This window comes from Antechinus flavipes, chromosome 1 (genome assembly GCF_016432865.1).
Source record: "Antechinus flavipes isolate AdamAnt ecotype Samford, QLD, Australia chromosome 1, AdamAnt_v2, whole genome shotgun sequence".
Taxonomy (NCBI): domain Eukaryota; kingdom Metazoa; phylum Chordata; class Mammalia; order Dasyuromorphia; family Dasyuridae; genus Antechinus; species Antechinus flavipes.
In genome coordinates this window covers 222,938,659-222,959,942 of record NC_067398.1, presented here as the reverse complement: position 1 = coordinate 222,959,942, position 21,284 = coordinate 222,938,659, and the positions used below count along the sequence as shown (strand labels likewise).

Below are 21,284 nucleotides of genomic sequence, written 5' to 3'. Positions count from 1 at the left end.
GGTTTATAAATCAGTAGTTTTAAATTGTGTGTGTGTGTGTGTGTGTGTGTGTGTGTGTGTGTGTGTGAGATAAACTCCTTTGTCAGTCTGGTGAAGCCCAAGGACTCCTCACTATGTTTTTAATTACAAAAAATATAATACATAAGAATTGAAAAAAATTGACTTGTTGAAATGTGATTTCTCCCTCCTCTCTCCTCTTCCTTCCATCCTTCCCTCCTCCTCTTCCTTCTTTTCTTCTTCTGTCTCTCTCCTTCTCTCCCTCCTTCTCCTTCCCTCTTCCCCCTTCTCTTTCTTTCTCTCTGTCTCTCTGTGTGACTGTCTGTGTGTGTCTGTCTCTTTGTCTTTCGCTGTGTCTGTCTTTCTGTCTATTTCTCTGTCTTTGTCTCTCTGTGTTTTTATGTCTCTGTCTCTCTGTCTCTGACTCTGTCTCTGTTTCTCTTTTCCTGAACTTCAGCTTAAGAAGATGTGTGAATCCAAATCAAATACTCTTTACACTACATTGAAGCTTTGAATCCTAAGAATAAATGAATACTGTTGAACACCAGGCAGGAATCCAGCCTTTAGGCTGGCTCAGAGTTAGAAAATTCCAGGGTGATGTACTCTGCAGCTAAAGGAGAAAAAACCTCTCATTGACGGAGGGTAGGTGTTAAGCTGACATGTGTTGCCAGTCAATCTCAGTTATCATGTCCTGTGTCCTACTTTACCCAGATTTCTTAACAGTTAGTCTCAAGGATTTATTAAACCACCACAGAATACAAAACAAAGCATTAAGCATCTGATGATATTAAAAATGGCTTATAGCAATAGGTAGCCAATGTTGATATGGAAACTTATAAGATTTTAAATTGTTCATGGCTTAATTTTTTTCTCTAATTGCTAAAATAACAAATTCATTTGCTTTCTCAATATAGCCTAAACTTCTTGAAGAAAGGAATTATTCTTGTGTACCCTCAATATTAAGCAGGGTATCCTGCATATGATATCCACTTTATTAAACACTTGTTGAACTGAATTAATTTTAAACTATATTAAAGTTATCTGTGTATATTTCATTCCTGTCCTCATCATATATTCCACTTCTACTTCTAAAAAAACTCTTAAAAAATCTTTGTAGCCCCAAGGCCTAGAATACTGCATTGCACATAGGAGATACTTAATAAATAATTACTTATGCCTCTTTGAAATGATAATAATTAAAGACATCCTGGTAGTCTATAAGTTCTTTGAGATCGGGGATAATTTCATCTTTGCATTTGTGTCACCAGCATCTGCAAACTACCAGCATATGCTTCAATATTTTAATAGATGAGCCAGTTGTTCAGCATATATTTATTAAACATCTATCATGTGACTGGCACTCATTGATATGGTATCTTTCTAGAAATGTAGACCACAAACCCTCTATGCCTGTTCATCTTGTGTGACTCTTATCTATACCTCCCATAAGTTCACCACAAGGTTCTACTCATTGTAATAGAGCAAGAGAAGTCTTTCTGTAGTTTATACTCTCTGACCCATCTAACTTTTCTTTTCATCATGCATTTATTTGGAAATCTTGACTTTACCTTTTCTGTATAGTTCCTTACTTAAAATGTATCACAACCTGTTTATACCTACAATTCATCTCTCCATTACCTTTTGGGCATCCCTGGACTTAGTAGTAGGCACTTAATAAATAACTTATTTATTGAATTCTTTGCTATCACTGCAGCAACTGTTAATAATAGCCTCAGAAACACCAATCACATGCAACCTCAACTTTGCTACTTCTGTGTCCTAAATGTGATCTATAAAATTAGTTACATGCCTGAGTTTTCCTTGAACCACGTGGTTAAATGCATAGCTACAACTCCCCTGTGAGGAAATAATGTCTTCATCCAAGTATAACTTAGATCACTACTTGGAAAGTAGAATAAAATTCAGAATTGATTGAATAGCTAGATTCATTCCACAAACATGTACAGGAGGATGCTCAGGGCATACCTCTAGAATTTTATGATAGTTCTTTCTGCTCTTTATGATATGGGAATGTAAGAATCAAAATGTAATAATGATAATATTAATATAGTAACTGATAGTTATATAATGCTTTTTAAGTTCACAGAATACTTTATCTCATGCAAGTTAATACATGTTAGCTTATTTGAGCCCCATAATTTGTAAGTAGATACTAGAGGCATCATTATTCAGACTTTAAGAAGTCTCAAAATGTGTCTGACCTAGAATTTTCTTATAATTATATGAGTCTTTACACTATAAGTTAGATTTCACATGTGAGAGATTATTTAATAAATTCATTTTAAATCTAAGAATGCCTTTGATAGCTCCTAAGGGAGTAGGATAAAATTTAGAATTGGTTGAATGTTTAGCCTCAAATAATTCAATGTCACCTTGTGAGAAGATCTTCAGTGGAATATCCCAAGGATTTGTCTTGGGACAAATACTATACTGAGCTATTTGACATTTTTACCAATAACTCAGATAAAGTCGTAGATGATATGTTTATCAAATCTGCAGATGACACAAAGCTGAGGTGAATAGCTGACAAGATGACAGGATCTGAAAATATCTCAATGTGCTGGGCCAAATCTAATAAGGAGGATGTAAATAGAAATACACATAAAATCTTAACAGGTTTAAAAAAGTCAGTTTTATAAGTATAAGATGAGGAATTTATATCAAAAGAGGTATAGTTTCTAGGATTAGGGAAACCATAGTTTTCCTGCATCCAAAACATAGCTGGATTTTAATGTTCTAAGACAGGTACCACTTTTTAAGAAGGATATCAATAAGGGGGGAAGCAACCAGAGGAGTGCAGAAATGAATGAGACTGTATCACATTAGCGCTGACTGAATTAACCTAAGATACTTAAGGGTGGGAATGCTTCAGGGATGCTATCCTCAAGTACTCAAATATTTGTCAAGTGGAAGAGGGATTAAATTTATTCTGCTAGATCCCAGAAAGAAAGACTGGGAAAAATGGGTGAATTTGCATATAGAAAGATTGGGTGGTGGTGATGGTGGAGATTTTTGAAATTAGAGATTTCTCAAAATGGAATAGTTTCCTCACTCTCCAAGGAAGGGGTGCACAACAGTTTGTGAAGTGTGTTATAGATGGTTTTTTTGTGAAACTATAGGCTGTAGTTCTTTGTAAATCTGAGATTCTGGTTGAGAATCAGACAGAAAATTAGATGACCTCTCCTCTAAAACACTGACTTACCTACATATCAAACTTTCTTAGGATTCCTAGGATCTACGTGATTCAGTGAATAGAGTACTGGGCCTGGAGTCAAGAAGACTCAATTTCCTGAGTTTAAATCTGGCATCACCTATTTATTAGCTGTTTTACTGTGAACAGGGCACTTATCCCTGTTTACTTCAGTCTCCTCAGCTGTAAAATGAACTGGAGAAAAAAGAGGCAAAACATTTCAATATCTTTGCAAAAAAAAAAAAAAAAAGGAAATCCCAAACGGGTCACAAAATGTTAGGCACGATTGAAATGACTAAATTATAGCAACAAAGTTTGAGAATATGTCATAATCCAGGAGGAAAGCTGTTGAATTGTGGAATGGGAAGGCAACCACTGGTTATATTAGACCTGGGTGAACACATTTGCTACTTTTTTGCTACAGGGCTATCTATTGATGTAGAGAAAGGCAGGGAAAGCCCAGTCTTTGCTGGTTTTCTTAAACTGTCTTTAATTTGATATTAAGAAGCTAAATGTATTTCTTGGAGGTCAATCAAGAATTCCAGATGAGACCTTTTTCAGGCAAAGCACTGCAGATCAAAGAAGTAAATTTGTATTTGTGTTCTCCTGTTTTGAGTGTGTCCACGGGAAACTCTTATGCATTGTAAGCTGCTATAAGCCACCTAAGGTTTTAGGCACAGAAGAGGAAGACATCAAAAGGCTTGCTGATAATTATGTCACAAGGTCAGTGACAGCTGTGTCCTTGGCAATGTCTTCTGAGGGCTTCCCTTTTTTCTTAGGAATAATTTTGTCAGTTTAATGGACATTATAAGGAGTAGAACATTGACTTAGGAACAGGATATTGCTGATGCCTTCTCTCCTACTTCCTTAACTGTAAAAACGGATGAATCTTAGGACAGGACATAAGAAATAGAAATTACATCAAGATGTTTAATTTCTCTCTAAATAGCTACATTCCTCCCCTAATCTCCAACCAGGATGCCTTGGGGAGCTGGGTAAATTTGTATAGTTTTTGATTCCTCATTCTTTCTAACTCCACATATCCATTCAGAAATCTTGTCAGTTATACCGCCATAAAATTTCTCATTACAATCCCCCATTTTCCACTTATATCACTAGCTATTGATAAGTCAATTAGCAGTTAATGTCTACTGGTCAGCTAGGTGGTGCAGCAGATAGAGCATTAGTTCTAGGTCAGAAATACCTGAGTCCCAATCTGGCCTCAGACACTAGCTATATAATTCTGACTAAGTCATTAGAACCATTGTTTGCCTCAGTTCCCCAATTGTAAAATGGAGATAAAAGTAGCACCTGCCTTTCACAGAGTTATTTCTTCATCAAGTGAGCATCAAATGACATATATTTATAAAGTGATTAGCACAATTAGCATATAGTGGGCATTTAATAAATTACTGATCCCTCCCCAATTGTGTCTAAGGATTTGTGTTATGTGCTAGACATATATAGAGAAAGGAAACAAAATAAATCAAAAAGCTCTTAAGGAGCTCACAGTTTAATGGGGGAACTTTAGCTCCTGAATAATTATAATACCTTCTGAAATTGTGTCTCAGACTCAGACAGATTTTTTTCTGGATCTGATTCTTACTAACAGGAGAGAATGAATACTCTGGTGAAAATGATGTAAACCCTGCAGGGAAGAATATATTCCTTTTAAAAGATTGTAATATAAAAGGAGAAGAAATCTGAACATAGCCCGATATACATCTTTGATATTGGGAAAGCAGTTTTCAAAGGTATCAGAGAAAAGATGGGTATTATTATCTCATGGACTAAAATGCACAGATGAAATCAGTTCAGGAGAGAAATATTCAAGAGTGAAATTCTGAAGACACGAGAGAAACCATTTCAATGAAGAGAAAAAATGGAATTTATCTGAAGAGACTTATGTAGATGCACTGACACCTTCCCAAGAAACTTAGATTTTCTGTTATTTTCAATTTTCAAATAGTTATTTATTTGTGCCTTCTATCTCTACCCTTTGATTGAACCAAAGGAAAAAAATATGAAAAATGCAATTCTCATCATAAACTTGCATAATCTGCCAAAACAGAAGCTAATGGAGACTGTGCCTGAAAATGTATGTGTTTCTCTGAATTTAAAGTTCACTATCTCAATGACAGGTGAGCAGAAGGATTTATCTTCAATCCTCTGGATTTGTGCTTTACAATTGCATTGACCAGAGTTCAAAAATCTTTTTAGGTTGTTTTTCTCTACAACGGCAACTTAGATTTTAAGAAGATATACACAGAAGGTGAAAGCAAGACCAGATATCAGGAAAGTTAATATAAGATCATGGCACTGTTCTGTAAAAATAGCATCAGGAATGCTAAAGCTGAGAATGCTTGGCAAAAGAAGCTAAAAACAAACCAGTGTTTCAAACTATGCTGAAAGAAAAAGTAGCATTAAAGGAAGAGAATCTTTACTTGGAAAATATCTAATGATAATAACTGAAAAAAGAGGGAAGACAGAACTACATGTGGATGGATTGGGTTAAGTTCTTAGGGAGCCAGATATCTAATATAAGGATCAGACTTTTGTTTTCTATACTTTAGTTCTGTAATTTTTTATTCTGGTGTTCAGGGGAAAATTACTTAAAACTTACATTTAAATCATATTTAAGGTTTTCTCAAAGGGCAGGAAGAGTGGAAAGATAAACAATGTACATTTTTAGATCAGGTGTTGGATAGCTATTTATTTTCTTTACATCAAAGAAGCTAAATACAAAAAAGTTTTCAAGCATGTATTTTCAGAGACACAAAACAGGAGATAGTAATACAATGGTTTTTATATTGTCCTGGGAGGTTGAGATTTAAAGTCATTAAAATATAAATCATTTGAAATACTTCTAAATAGGTATTTCACAATTTTCCTTGGCTCTACACTGTCCAGCTCCCTCTTCTAGACCCATGACTTCTATAAAGAGAGGCCAAGAGCAGAGTTCTTTCCTTTATTGCTAGTCATTTTCTCTGATGCAGAAATTCCTTATTAACAGCTAGCTATAACTAAGATACCCAGATTCTCCAAACTACTCAAAATCACAAAATTGTTTTCCAAAGCTGGGAATGTCTGCCTATTGCTATTTGGTCAACTATGTTCAGGAAAGCAGCAAACAAAAGAAATAGCCAAATTGCCCATGTGCTTTTGTTGCCATTTGATACCAGTTTGCCATTTCTCCCATAGTGGGGAGAAGGTCACTGGTTCTTTTCTCTGCCTTTCTATGGATTGTTTCAAATAATCTTGGCATAATATGCAGACAGGAAGGAAAAAGAAAAAGTATTTTTCTTTTTTATTAAAGAAAAAAAGTACTTTTTTTTTTTTAAGCAGTTACTTTTTTTTTTTTTTAAGGTTTACTGAGGCAGCAGTTCTTCTTACTAAGTAGTCAGTATGGGTATTGGTACATCAGTCTCAAAGCACTGAATTCCTAAATGCAGAAGAGTTTCCTCAGAAGGAGCCATAGCTTAGGTTCATCATTTCATGGAGTATCCTCCAATCCAAGCTTCCAATCCAATTACTACAAGTAATCTGTATAATTACTTTGATAATAAGAGAGCATCTAGCTATTTTCAGTGAATTTAGCTCACCTGGCCTAGATGAACTGACTTGCTGTAGTTTCTGAATCCCTGTCAGTGATATTTTAAAGGTCTTGGAAACCATGAGAAATCCCACAAGAATGGAGAAGAGATTTTGTGTTTCAATTTTTAAAATGGTAACAGAACATTCTACAAGCTAAAGGTCTTTGAGTCTGATGTTAATGCTTGGGATTTTAAAAATCAGTCGTTATAATGAAGGTTAATAAATATATAGAAAGGAAAAGAACAATTTCAAAGTGTGATTTCATGGCTTTATCAAGAACTGGTCATACCATACTAAGCTCATTTCTTTTTATGATAAGATTATTAAACTAATTGATCTTTTGTTGTTGAGTCAATTAGTCATGTCTGGCTCTTTATTACTCCATTTGAGGATTTCTTGGAAAAGATACTTGAGTGGTTTGTCATTTCCTTCTCCAGCTCATTTGGACAGAAAAGGAAACTGAGGCAAACAGAATTAGGAGACTTGTTCAGGGTCACACAGTGTTCAAAGCCAGATATGAACTCAGAAAGATGAGTCTTCCCAATTCTAAGCTTGGTGATCTAACAATTGTGCTACTTAGCTACCTAGTGATTGCTTAAGCTGGAAAAAAAAGCAGCCTAACCAGGGACATGATAGCTGTTTTCAAGTATTTGAAGCAGATGGGGACAGAACTAGGAACAACAGGTAGAAGCTGCAAAGGCCTAAATTTAGGTTTGATGTCAGAAAACAATTTCCTCACAATTAGAGCTGGTCAAAAGTAGAAATGTAATTTATTTGAGATGATGGGTTTCCGAATCTCCTTGAATGTCTTAAATCAGAGACGAAATGACCATGTCTCAGGTATATTATAATGGGGATTCCTTTATGTCTTAAATAGATTACATGGTCTCTCATGTTTTTTTTCCAACTCATATTCTTCAATTCTAAGAAGTCTCACTACATGTCAACCTATCTTCCATATGATGGCCAAAATGATTTTCCTAACACTAAGATCAAACCCTATAACTCTCCTACTCAAAAAACTACAGAGGCTCCCTATTGCTTCCAGGATCCAATGTAAATTCCTCTCTTTGACATTTTAAAGCTCTTTCAATCTAATCCAAACTTATCTTTCCCAGCCCTATTACACCCAGGCCACACCAAGATTACTTTAAAAACACATTAATAGATTGGAAAGCACTCAGAAGAGGGTAAATATGATAGTGACAAACTTTTTTGTACAATGAATATATTTTACAGATCAGAAAACTGTCTTTTTATTGTTTCTCATACAGGACACTGGCTGTTTCTGCCCCTCTACTGCCATTCCTGTAATGTACTCTTTCTTCACTACTGCCTATTAGAGATCCTAATTTCCTTGAAAGCTGAACTGAAGTCCTGCTTTCTATGGGAAACCTTTTGATCTAGTGATGTCTTCTCCATCAAATTAAAATATATTTTAATATGTACATATTTTAAGTACCTTATAGGTAGGGATTTTCATTTACTCTATTTATGCCTAATGGCTAGAAGAGTGCCTGACACATTGTAGACACCTTGTAAATACTTATTGTTTGAAGGCTATGGAGTGGTATAAAAGCTCTGTTATCAATCCTACTGAATTGTAAAAGCTTTGAATTTGAATCCAGTGATAGACTGTCTGCAATATGTCATTCAGGGACCAAGCTTTAAGAGGCACACTTCTTTTTTTTTTAATCATAAAAAATGGAATTGATTTTATTTTTAAAAGATAAAAAATTAATATTGATATAGAATTCATTTCTGAATCAGTTTTCTTTTTTCTTTTTTTTTTTTAAATAACTTTTTATTGACAGAACCCATGCCAGGGTAATTTTTTACAACATTATCCCTTGCACTCATTTCTGTTCCAACTTTTCCCCTCCCTCCTTCCACCCCCTCCCCCAGATGGCAAGCAGTCCTATACATGTTAAATAGGTTATAGTATATCCTAGATACAATATATGTGTGTAGAACAGAACAGTTCTCTTGGAACTGTTGCACAGGAAGAGTTGGATTCAGAAGGTATAAATAACCCCGGAAGAAAAACAAAAATGCAAACAGTTTATATTCATTTCCCAGTGTTCTTTCTTTGGGTGTAGCTGCTTCTGTCCATCCTTGATCAATTGAAACTGAGTTAGATCTCTTTATCGAAGAGATCCACTTCCATCAGAATACATCCTCATACAGTATCGTTGTTGAGGTATATAGTGATCTCCTGGTTCTGCTCATTTCACTTAGCATCAATTCATGTAAGTCTCACCAGTCCTCTCTGTATTCATCCTGCTGGTCATTTCTTACAGAACAATAATATTCCATAACATTCATATACCACAATTTACTCAACCATTCTCCAATTGATGGGCATCCATTCATTTTCCAGCTTCTAGCCACTACAAACAGGGCTGCCACAAACATTTTGCCACAGGTCCCTTTGCCTTCTTTAATATAAGAGGCACACTTCTGACAAAAAATTTCTCCAACTCTAGCCTTGATTATAATCTATAGACTTTTAAAATGATTTATCATGTTTTGAAGCCAGTTTTGAAACATGTTTATTTTTACCACTTGCATAAATTTTGTAACCTTTTGAAATATATGGCATGCTGCAAGGCCATAATACTTCATTTCTATTTGGGAATTTTGTGATTCCAGAACAATTATTTCTCACATGTCAACATATTTATCAGAGTTCATCATTTATTCAATGAAGAAATGCCTTAAGGCATATTTAAAGAAAAAATTCTCTAAAGTATTTTTAGGGTAAAAGTTTTATAGTCTGATGAAAATGCTCAGATCTTAAAGGCTTGTACAACCATCTGATGATGGCTTGGGGATATATTTAAACGAAGAAGTAAATTTTATCAAGTAAAACTGACTTTCCCCCAATACTCCAGTCTTTCTACTGTCTTGTTCATAGCACATTATTTTATTTCATAGCAATGATTAGCAACTGGTTTCTTTTTTGTTTATTTTACTGATTTTCTTGTATTTTCAATTTCAAATTTCAACTTTCTCTACCACATAGTAGAGGAATCTGTAACAACCTTTAGAGTTTCTAGATTCCCTTTTAAGTCTTGTTTTATTTTCTGAGGATTATTAAGTAGGTTGTTTTTCAGTAATAGTTTATCAATGTGAATACTGTTTCTTTCAACAAAACTTTCCTTTGCCCTTCTTGTTTTGATCTTGTTTTATTATAGACTTGAATAATGTTTAAAACACTAGATTTCCCCATGCCAGTAATAGGTCTAATAGTTACTGAGATATGTTCAAAAAGCTACATTTTTTGTATATTTCTTTGGAATTATGTCCAGTCTTAATTATAGAATTAAAAGCACAACAAAAGACAACAATGAAATATTTATATGGAATGAAATTTAGTACCCAACTGGCAGAAAACTTTCAAACTGTGGGAAAATTAGTTCAATCTGTTCTCATTTGGTTAAATTCATTCATTTCTAGTCAGCTTATGTAAGTAGAACTATTGCTGTCAAAAATGAAATCATATTAAAAATATTGTTTATTCCAAGGAATCCATACACCACTATAATATGTCTCAGAGATAAAATGTTAACCCACATCTCTTTGATTCCAGTGATGGCTTTCTAACCACTATAACAGAGTGCCATACTTCAAAAGAAAAAAGTCATGATTTGGTTTGTTTTCCTCATCTGGCTTCAAATAGGGAAGGAAACGCAATTCTTTTGAGAGAGGTAAAGTAGAAAATCCTTCACTTCTATATTAAACTGTTTTCTCGACTACAGTTTGTATAGAGAATGAATTATCTGTATTAGTCACTGGCAAATACAATTTCTTAAATTACTCATCCATAGGGATCATTGTCAGAATGTCTATATAGTAGAATAAAATGTTTTCATCATTAAAACAACAAATTGATCTAAGTAGCCATAATCTAGTAACAGTTTCGGGTAAGGAGGTTATTATAATCCATTATCTGCCTTTGGAGATGTAAAGCTAGTCATATTATACACAATAACCAAATACCTGAATCGATCCATTCAGTGGAAAAATCAGCCTCAACAGCTGTTGACGTGTTGCAGACTATGTCACAGTTTTCTAAGTGTTTTGCTTTTCAACCAGTTTTCTTGGGAACAGTCCTGATACCTCTGACCTAAACAATCCAAAGGGATTGAGGAAAGGCTTCAAAAGTGATATCAAGGATGTAACTAGCAGTGACATGACATGAAGTCATCATTATCTAGCCCCATCAGGCGACTCACATCACAGGCCAGCACACAAGACATCCCCAGGCCTGCAAACAACACAGGGAAAGCCAACTGGGAATAATAGATTGCCAAAGTTATACTAGTAAGTCAAAAAGAGTTCTCACAAATCCAAAAAAAAAAAAAAGGGAAAAGAACCTATTTGTACAAAAATATTTATAGCAGCTCTTTTTTGTGGTATTTAAGATTTGGAAATCAAAAGGATGCCCATCAATTGAAGAATGGCTAAATAAACTGTGGTATAAGATTATAATAAAATATTACTGCCTTGTTTTTTCAGAAAAACTTTGAAACTTATATAATCTGATGCATAGTGAAGGGAACAGAATGAACACTGTTCACAGAAACAGCAATATTGTTGGATGAATAACAGTGAATGACAGCTATTCTTAACAATAAAATAATCAAAACCAATCTTGAAGGACTAAAGATGAAGCATATTATTCACCTCCAGAGAAAGAACCAATATTGTTTGAATACAATTGAAATATGTTATTTCTTACATTCTTGCTTTCATTTTTCCCCCTTTTTATTCAAGTTATGTTTAACTTATATGTGATTGCTTCTCATCTTTGGGAAAGGGATAGGGAAGAAGGTCTAGAATGTGGAATTCCAAACTTTAAATAAAAATGTTAAACATTTTTTTTTAAAAAGAGGTCTTATATAACTTTTGAACTCTCCTTTCTTCAATGACAAATATTATTCAAATAATAGTCTACATAAAAGGCCAGTCCACAAGTTCCAAATGCAAAATTCTTCCTCTCTCTGCTATTATCTATTGCCCATAGTCAGTCCCAAAATAAAAAAAAAAAAACATTTTGTCTAGTTCTGAAGATTATCACTTATAACTGCTACTTTCATTCCTTCACACTGATTGTCTGAATTTCCTTAGCATGGTAATGCAAATGAAAGGAATTGCAGTCAACAAGAATATTGTCTGGTGCAATTCTTTAATGAATTTTGTTGTGGATGACAAAGGGCAAATGTTAAATGTCTTTTAAATTATATGTACACACACACACACACATATGTTTTATATGACAAGTGGGGGGAATACCTATAGAAGTTTCACAAAATGAAAATATCTCAGAGTGATTTAGGAAGGAATCAAGATTGTAACATGCTAGTCTCCATATTGAAGAATTTTCTATTGTATTTAAACAACAAATTTACCTGATTATCGTAGGCAAAAAAATAGAGACAATACTGAAGTCAGAGTCACATTAATATGACTTTAGTTATCTAGAGGCAGAGTATACAATGGTCAAATTCTTAATTATGCAGTTCTTTACTTTGCTGATATAGCAGATTAGGGTTCTTCAAAGTATGAGCCAGAGTCCCTGGGGGAGTGAGGGAGACCATTGTGGTCTCAGCCCAGGAAGGGACAAGATCTAACTACAAAGGTATGTCATGGACCAGTCAAAGGGTGGAAAATGGATTTCATTTCATTATTGTTCCCCTTATTCCCCAGCATTGCTCTATACTGGTCCCTCCCTTTGTCCTGTCTCCTTTCTCTGATGTACAAAGTTCCAATCTCCCCCTTTCTGAGGAGGAAATGGTACAAATACACCTATACAATATATATACTATACACATATATGTAATATATATATGTTGTATAGGTATATGTGTGTATATATACACACACACATACACACACACATATACCTATACAACATATATAATACACCTATATAACATATATATATATATATATTACACACACACGTACACACATATATATAATACATCATGTGATATGGTAACAGATCATATACATACTTGAATATATATTTTATAGATGTTATGTAATTATGACATAATATACACACATATGTACAATTATATATATGACTGATATATACGTATGTATAGATGTGCTTATATATCATGGTGTATACTGTAATATAAATATGTAGATATATGTATTATATAATATAAATATGTATATATCGTGTATATATCACATCTCACTATACATACGTATGATTATACATGATATATACTTTATACATATACAATTATACATCTATATAATCACACCTATGGATATATGTAATTATAGATTACACAGAATATATGTTATAAATATTATGCATATGCAAGAGGTGTATTCAATTTTTTTTCTTTTTTGATTGATAGGGGGATATGATAAAAAATTTTTGGAAACTATTACAATTCCTATTTTACATATAGTGGAAGTGGAGAACTGGTAAGTTTCTTTCTTCGGGTCACATACTTACTATGTGTCTGAGTGAGGATTTGAATTCAGGTCTATCCTGACTTCAGGTCCAGTGCTCTAAGTGCTATGCAGTGTAGCTGCCTCTAATCTAAATAATCTAATCTAAAAAATTCAGCTAATTATAATGAACTATTTAGTGTAATTATTATTATTATTTTAGTTGTCACAATCATTATTTTCGCCATCAATAGAAATAGGTTAAAAAATGTAATGTGATTTGTGAACTTGTTAGGATGTTTGACATTAATGAATTTAAGAAAACAAATACTTTGATGTCTATTTATTCTTAACATTTATTTTAAATGTTTTCTGATGTGTAAATCATAGATAATTAAGCTTTTGCTTTCCTGAATGGTGCTGTTTGTTTTCCAGTAGCTTGGAAATATGACAATTTATTTAAAAATGACTGTGTGAGCCATAACTGTCTGTGTTGAATAAATACTGTCCATGAATTAAGTAAATGAAAAGGTCAGCATAAAAAAAGAACTTAAATATCATGAAATTATGGTTTCTCATTAACTAATCAGTATATTGCTTATAGGCTAAGGTGATAGAACAAAAAGACTGATTAGAAATCAAGATACACTCCAATTAGTGTTACAGAATAACAGTAATAGTGTTAGCCACTTTAATAAATTCATCTTAATGTTTTAAAAAGATGGATGGCCAACTTTATGTTTTTGATTTATGGAGAAAACTCTCCTGTTTATGAGTTCTTCTGTTTATGTCTCCCCATTTTTATCCCAGGTCATTGCTACAAAATATAATGTTCCAAGGTACAAAAATATTTTGGATTTTTTTATTGCACTCTCTGGGTCATCTTCAGAACGAGTATTAAGAATATACAAGGCAATAGTAATGTCTCTTAAGACCTAGTTTAAAGTGAGATGTCTGAGATTTGCTAAAAGTAGAAAAAAAATCAAAACACTTTTTAGTGCTTAATTTTAAGAATCATAGAATTGAATTCCTAGAGGTTATTTGTCTAGTTCAGCCTCCTCAGAACCTTAAAATTCTTCTATTTAGTCCAATTCTCTCATATTACAAATGAGGAAACTGAGACCAGAAGTTGTTATTGCTCAGAGTTTCAATGGTAATAATTAGGGGAGGTGGTTTTAAACCCATGTTTCTGAACACGTAATTGACATTCTTTTCCTTGTTATACGCTGTCTCTCCTTCAAAAAATTCTTGGGCGTATGGTCGGAAGTGCTCTGGCAAATGGTAACTGAAGCAGAGAGGAGAAAATTTATATAAGGGACACTTTTAAGATTGATCTGTATTAACATTTTCTTAAGTTCAGGCAGTCAAAAAACTGATAACTCAAACTCCAATTTGTTTTTATTTCTGAGTTGTAAATGCTTACACTGAAAATTTAACAATTGGTTTTAGCCAGCTTATTCAAGTTGGCTCCAATATACTCCTGGGTGAGGTGATTTTTTTTTTCTATTAAAATGGATGTTTGCCCATTTTCAAGTAAAAAAAAATGCTATTTGCATAGCTTGCTAGTATTTGATGTTATAAATGTATCTATACTTCCCAAGTTTAATAGCTTCCTTATTCTAAAGATTTTTAAGCCCTGTGAAATTATTCTTTCAAAACACACAGAGTAACATTTCCTTTCACCAAAGGTCTGAAATCAAGATAAGAATGCCATCCTTAGAAGAAGAATTAGAAGGCCCATGTAAGCTAGAAAGCTTGAGTTTCAGGATCTGCCACCAAGCTTTCCTGACAATTATTAGTCTGATTCCTGCTCTTTAAAAAAAAAAAAAGAGGGGGAAAAAACATTTATTAAATGCCTACTATGAGCCAATCACTGCACTTGATGAATGTTGTCTTATTTTATCTTTACAATGACCCTATGAGATAGATGCTGTCTTTATCTCCATTTTTTAGTTGAGGAAACTGAAACACATAGAAATCAAATGTCTTATTCAGAGGCACACAGCTAGTAAGTATACGAGATGGGATTTGAACTCAAGTGTTCCTGAGCACTGATCTATCCACCATACCTCCTAGCTGCTTCTGCTAATTCCCATAGATTCACAAAAAGAAGAAGGAATTGCTGTGTTCCTGCCTATTCATTCAAAGGAAAAAGAGTACAAACAGAGGAGAGGGGTTGGGGATAGGGAGAATATGGATGAATAGAACCAACTAGAAAATAAATGCCCCCATGAAGAATTTTAATTCTGTGTGTGTGTGTGTGTGTGTGTGTGTGTGTGTGTGTGTGAGAGAGAGAGAGAGAGAGAGAGAGAGAGAGAGAGAGAGAGAGAGAGAGAGAGAGAGAAATGGATCCCTCTGACAGCCTGGTGAAACTTGCTCCTTTCTCAGAGTGATATTTCTTTTTTTATTTTTTTATAACTTTTTATTGACAGAACCCATGCTAGGATAATTTTTTACAACATTATTTCTTGCACTCACTTCTATTCTGATTTTTCTCCTCCCTCCCTCCATCCCCTCCCCCAGATGGCAGGCAGTCCTATACATGTTAAATAGGTTACAGTATATCCTAGATACAATATATGTGTGCAGAACGGAACTGTTCTCTTGTTGCACAGGGAGAATTGTTCCGAAGGTATAAATAACCCGGGAAGAAAAACAAAAATGAAAACAGTTTACAGAATGATATTTCTAAATGCCTAAAATACTAATTATATTGAAAAACATTTATACATATATTTATATATGTATGTATGAGCATAGATAATATATGGGTATAGTATAGTCTTATACATAAATATGTGTGTGTGTGTATATATATATATATATATATATATAGAGAGAGAGAGAGAGAGAGAGAGAGAGAGAAAAGTTCATGAATACATATATACATACATATGTGTGTGTCTGTGTCTGTGTGTATAATGTGTATCTGTGTGCAAGTTCATGAACCCCAGGTTAAGAACTCTTGCTTAAAAATCTTCTGTACTTCAGAAGAGAAGACTAGAAGCCCAACTTGAGTCAATCCTCTCTCTACTGAGTTTGCTCTGAGTAGAGAACCTCCAACACCAGGAAACTCTTAAACTATAGAAGAATGAGAGACTGAGAATGAGGAGGGAAGCCAGGGAGAAAAATAAGTTATTGGAGAAAAAGAAAAACCCTCCCCTGACAAATATTTCAAGAGAGAAAGGATAGGTATAAACCTAACTTCTAAGCAAATACAACAAAAGTGAGATTCATATTGCATTAAGGAAAAATGAAGAAAAATTCTAAGACCAGGGAATACTGGAAACACATTATATGATGAGTAATTTGTACCAAGTATAGATAGATACTCTCATATATTATATTCCTAGTGAAAAAGAGAACTTTACAGATTCCTCTGATATCATTTAAAAAGAGGAAAGAAATTCTAAAATGTACAACTTAGAAAAAATGAAAGTGAATCTCTCTAGAGAAAAAGATGTTCTGAAAAAAGAAAATAGCAAGTCTAGAGAACAAATATATGGAAGTAGAAGAATATTTTAGAAGAAAAACAAAAGATTCTGATGAGAAATCTATACTAGTAAAAGTAATTGATCTTGAAAATGAAACTCCCAGAGACTGCTTAAAGATCATAGGTGTCTCAGAAGAACAAATACATATTTTTGAAAGCCTGAATACTATTTACAGGAAAAAAAAGTCAAGAAAAATATCTAGCACTTTTAAATACCCACAACAAAGTACTGATCAATTGAATCTTCAAATTGCCATCATGAAAAAAATCCAGTACTTCAAACTCGAAGGCATATAGTGGTGAAATTTCAAGTTTATTACCATACAACAAACTTAGAAAGCAATCAAGAAGAACACCTTTATTCATAATGGTGTCAATTAAAATAATTTAGAATAATTCCATATCCTTGAGATATTAGAGGGAAAATGAAATTGTATATTCCAAAAAGCAAGAGCTCAATCTGCAACCTAAAATAACATATACTGCAAGGTAGAATGTAATCAGCAAAGAAAAAGATAGACTTTTGGTGGTGCAGTAGATAGAGCACCAGCCCTGAAGTCAGGAGTACCTGAGTTCAAATCTGACCTCAGATAGTTAATGCTTTCTAGTTGTATGACCTGAGCAAGTCACTTAACTCCAATTGCCTCAGCGAAAAACAAAAAACAAAAAACAAAAAGACAAAAAAAGACAGACTTTCAACAAAAGGAAGGCATTTAAAGCATTCTTTTTTAAAAAAGACTACCTATAAAACTTAGAAGTGAGCAGGAATTTCAAATATTACACATAAGGGAATTACAGAAAAACTAAATAAATACAATTATCAAGAAAAAAAATGAAATAATTTCCTTCATGTTTATAGGATTTTAGAAAAGTTAAGTGCACTGAGAAGAAAGAACAGAAAGAAATCACCAATGGACAAAAAGAGGTTAATGGGCTAATGACATCAAATCTAAAAAATGGGATAGATTAAATCCTTTGTTCCCATGTTAGTGAAGTAATATCTTTTATGGGAGGAATAACACATTTGGGAATTGCTTGATGGTTGAGAGGAAGATAGAAGAAGATATGAGAGGAAGATAGCAGAAGATAGTTCTGACTCAGCCCAGGAGCCAAAAGATAATTTGGATATTTTTTCTTTATAATTTAGTTTAGTCTCTTTAGTCTAACAAGAGTATAAGCATTGTGAGAGAATAGTAAAAGTATAAAGTAAAGAATTGGAGAGACAGAGAGAGGAAATAAAAGATGGGTCTTGCCCCAGAAGGGGAAATGACCGAATGCCATTAAAGAATATTCTTGAGGGTGGGGAGAGTATATGTCTCTAGTAAGAGGCAAAGCTATTATCTATGTATATATACATAAATATATACATACATGAATAAATATATGTGTATATAATAACTACGTATTAGATGTAAATATTTCCCATGGGGAAATGGAAACACTCAGAGATGACTTACTTGAAATTAAGATTGTACATCCAAGGACTGTATCTTTCCCAGGATGGTATGTAAAAGTCACCAGGGTAGTCAGTACACAAAATGTTAGGGAGGACAAAGAACTATAGATAGTATAACATCATACTAGAAGTGGTTGGTGATCACAATAAAGACTAGGGACAGATCCATGCTGGATAACTTGAGATAAAGAATAACTCCCATTATACAATACTAATTTTTTTATGAGTTATATTTTTTAAGAGTGAGGCAGAGTAAAAAAAATGTCCCCTCTCCAACCCCTCCCCCCAAAGAATATATGAGGTGAAGGGTGAGTGAAACCATCATATTTTTTTAAAATGGTAAAGAAAAAGAAACTCAAAATTGCCTCTTCAGAAGCTCTATCTTTCTGAGGGACAGAGTGAGAGTAACAAAGGAACAAATGAGGATAAACCCATGAATGGGAAAATGAAATTTAAGTTAGACTAGTGGCGGATAGAAATAAGAACAACAAATAGGAAATTTAAGAAAAATGATATGAAAAAAATTTAATCCAAGAAGTTTAGAAAGAGAAGGAAGGATGCTTTTGAAACACATACTTGGAGGGAAAATAAAGGGTCAGAAATGGGAAGAGGAACAGGAAAAGAAAAAAAGAGAGAAAGAAAGAAAGAAAAAAGATAAGAAAGGAAAGAAAAGGACATGAGAAAGAGGAAGAAAATAAGAAAGAAAGGTTATCTATATTGTGGATATAGATGCATATATATAAATATACATATACATATATATTATATGTGTAAAAGAGAAAGAGAAATTTCTTTTTAAATAAAAATGTGCAATTGAGCTTGAGGTGATTTTTATATAATTATCAGTTCTAGAAAAACACACACACACATATACTCACATACACACACTCAAATCCATTCTAGGATAAAAATCCTAATCTTAAGAATAGGATAATATAATCTATCAAATCATAAAAGGCTTACTTTTCAAATAGCAACCTCTTCACCCAAATCAATGGATTCTCCTGAGTGCTGAAGAGGATGTCTTTATCTCAGGCTTCCTCTCTGTAATATGTCTCAGTGAGTAAATACCTTTATTTCATCTGTCACTCATATTTATTTTGGATTTGGTGACAAGGCATATTTGGGATTGATTCAGTGGCAGCAAAAGACCAACCCCATTTTGAGAAGTTTGCAACATGCAGAGTGGGATGGTCAGACAGTTACAGGGCATTGACTCAGTGCCACACGAGCTGTGTTAGAATTTTTGGCAAGTGCCCCTGGTATCACAACTGGGCTCAGGAGCAAATAGTTCTTTGACAGGCACAAATGACTGGAGCATGCTTAGTTTGGGGTTTGCTGGAACTCCAGGCTATGCTCATCCAGAAAACTACACAATGTACCTTGTTCAACACAGCTCACATGTTTCAAGATTGTGTTACTACAGTGACTAACAGAAATCTTTTTGATCTTATTTTCTCCCCTTTCTCTTCTCTTTTCTTTTGAAGTACATCTTTGAAAATAGCATTGTTAGTTACTGTAGCAAAATTGTAGATTCTGCAACTGACTCACACAACTAAATTTGATAGGGATGCAGTCTCTATGATATTTGCAAGTTGATTCACTCTCCTTTAGAACAAAGGAAGAAAAATCTGAACTGTGCTTCTGAAATGTTATGATAAAAGTGTATCAAGCAGCAAATGAACTAAATGTTGAAAGCTTGGGCTTAAAATTCATCTCTAGTTGAATTACAGTCAATTAGTTATGAAAAATGAAAAACAGATAGAAAACTAATATTATTTGTAACTCAAAATTTATCTCATTTCATCCTTAAGAATAATAAAAAGATCTTGCAAAGAAGAAATCAGGAAATTGCTGAGATCACATAGCTAGTTAGTGTGGGAGCTGTAATTGGAATCAGGTTCTTGAATGCTATCTTGTGTTCCTTTGATATATCAGAGATTGCAATGAACCATATTTCTGAATGTCTCCAACTACATCTCCATGTCCATTTTTTCTACTTACCTTTTCTGTCTTGGCATTTAAATCACTTCTTTAGCCTTAAAAAAAAAAAAAAAAAAAAAACCTTAACTAATTTATGCACATTTTTAGTTCATATCCCCAAAGGTTTATGCCAGTCACCTGGTATATTCTGAGGGTCATCTTTGACTTCATTCCTTTCTCTACTTGGTATTCTATATTCTTTTAATTCTGACAGTTTTTCCTTCAAGTTATTTCTTTTATCTATTTCTTAGGTGTTCCTAATGCTTTAATTCAACTCACAGACTCCTTGATGGACCAGTGAGACCTATGAATCCTTTTGCAAAATACTTTTTAAAAATCACTGAAGGAACCAATGCTGGGTATATATCTGAAACACATCCAAAAAAGGGGGGAATGATTTACTTTTACAAAAATATTTGTAGTTGCTCTTTTTTGTGGTGGCTAAGAATTGGAGATCAAAGGAATGCCCATCAATTGGGGAATGGCTAAATAAACTGTGGTATATGACAATAATGGAATATTATTGTGCTATAAGAAATGACAAGCAGGATGATTTCAGAAAAACCTGGAAAGATTTACATGAACTGATATATAGTGAAGTGAGCAGAATGAGGAGAACATTGTACATAGTAAATGCAATATTGTTCATTAAAGAACTATGAAGTATGACTTAGCTATTAGCAATACGAATCCCAAAAGACTAATGAAATATACTATCTGCCTCCAGAGAAAGAACAGATACTTTCTCAATACAGATGAAAACATACTATTTTTGACTTTCTTTCCTTTTATTTGAGCCTTTTTGTACAAAATGACTAGTATGGAAATGTTTTACATGATTATGCATGTGTAACCTATATCTGATTGGTTACTGAATTAGTGAGGGGGGATAGAAGGGAGAGAGAGGGGGATGGAATTTAGAACTTAAAACTTTAAATAATTTTTATAATAAAAAATAAAACATTTAAAGGATATGCTAAATTTTAGTTAAAGGTTGGTGAAAATTAAGATGTAATTTTTTCCCCTCATACAAAATTATGGAATCCATGAAGTCTATTTACCCTTTCAGGATCTGTAAACCCTAGATTAAAAACTCAAAGTCCTCATTTCCTCACTTTTGGATTGTTTCA

The 21,284-nt window shown here is 33.5% G+C and overlaps 1 protein-coding gene across 1 annotated transcript in view; it reads right to left on the bottom strand.

Moving 5' to 3' along the window:
• The window catches only part of FAM240C (family with sequence similarity 240 member C), a 48,853-nt gene extending 29,182 nt beyond the window's left edge, over positions 1-19,671 (bottom strand). The window contains exon 1 of the mRNA XM_051996738.1: positions 19,135-19,671. The gene's annotated coding sequence lies outside the window, so the exon portion shown is untranslated. The remainder of the gene's footprint in view (positions 1-19,134) is intronic.
• Positions 19,672-21,284: the final 1,613 nt, after the last annotated feature.